This window comes from Brassica napus, unplaced genomic scaffold (assembly GCF_020379485.1).
Source record: "Brassica napus cultivar Da-Ae unplaced genomic scaffold, Da-Ae ScsIHWf_849;HRSCAF=1208, whole genome shotgun sequence".
In the NCBI taxonomy this organism is placed as follows: Eukaryota; Viridiplantae; Streptophyta; class Magnoliopsida; order Brassicales; family Brassicaceae; genus Brassica; species Brassica napus.
Genome location: NW_026016889.1, coordinates 30,001 through 31,489, shown reverse-complemented (window position 1 = coordinate 31,489; position 1,489 = coordinate 30,001).

The window sequence follows — 1,489 nt, the reverse complement described above, 5'->3', positions numbered from 1 at the left end:
TAGAACCTCAAGACCATCTTAGTGTGATACAGCAATCTTATAGATTGGTTCATGTTATAATCAGGTTTAGTATATTCATTCGGATATAAGGCCATACGGGCTTTGCGATGTAAGCTTTAGACTTCACGATTATTATGTGATACAACGATCTAAGGATCGGATCATGCTGCAGTCGGGTCATGTGACTATCCGGCTGCTCGGCTATACAGCCACTAGATATGTATTAAGCCACACGGCTTTGTAATGTGATGCTTTAGATCACACGACCATATTAGTGATACAGGATCGTAAAGATCGGTCATGAGATATGCAAACAAGGTAGCATGATCATTCAGATATGATGTCTCTCTAGACATCGGTCATCTATTGGTTGATGCCTAAGCTTCACGGTATTTATGTGCATACATAATCTTATGGATGGATCATTATGCAATCCTGGTTTCTATAACCATCCGGATGGTAGGCCATACGGCATATACCATTAGGGGATTATAAGTGTTTTCAATCCTATTGCATAGGTGTATATCTATTAGGTAATCTAGCACCTAACTCTCATTTGATAACAAAAACCTTTTCAATCTTTTAAAGTTTAAGTTCAAGGGCCTTAGGATCTTTAAATTAGAATTTAGAGTTTTCTAATAACATCTCGAGGGTCCAATCAAACACATCAAGTTTCAAATTAAACCGATTTACTAATTTAGGGTTTTTTAGGGGATTTCGAATACTTGATCTTTGATCAAGGGGATTTGATTTGAGATTCAAAAAAATTTTAAGGCTCTGTTTTAATTGATCAATGGATCAATCTCTTTCTTAGGTTAGATCGACTTATAGAGCTTCGATTTACTATAGGGTATTGATTCTTTTCCTATGGCTTCAGTTTTAGATATTATCTTTTAGGGTTTCAATCTTTACAAGACAACCAGGTTCAATTCATGTTCTCAGAATTAGGATTACCTTGGTCTTGCAGATTGTAGAAACCGGACTCCAAGATGGGCTGATAAACCTCGGACGCGAGCTGGATGGACGCTGCTCCTATCGGGTCGCGGGTTGCTTCCTTTGCGAGCTGGTTGATTGGGAACTCGAGCTGCCTGTGATGTGAATCGTGAGCTGGCTCTGTTTGAACAGGAAGCTGAAATCGTCTAGGATCAGGAACGCTTATGGCTGGAGCTGATCGAATGCTGACGAGCTGGAACGCGAGCTAGGACGAATTAGGGTTCGTCGGGATTAGATCTTTGCACCAATTCCTCTCAGCTCATGAAACAAAACAAGGGGTATTAGATTACATGAACTCATAATCTAAACAAGGTATCATCAAATAACTGAGTTATGATAAAACTATCTTTCACAAGATTGAATTTGGATAGAAAATCTTGTTGCTCGGATTAGGGTTCCAAGAAATTAAGTCGGCGCCGTGTATTGTTTCTGCGAGTGTGGGCGCGTCTGAGATCGGATCGACGAACGGTTTGCGGTGGGAGATTCGTCTCGTCAA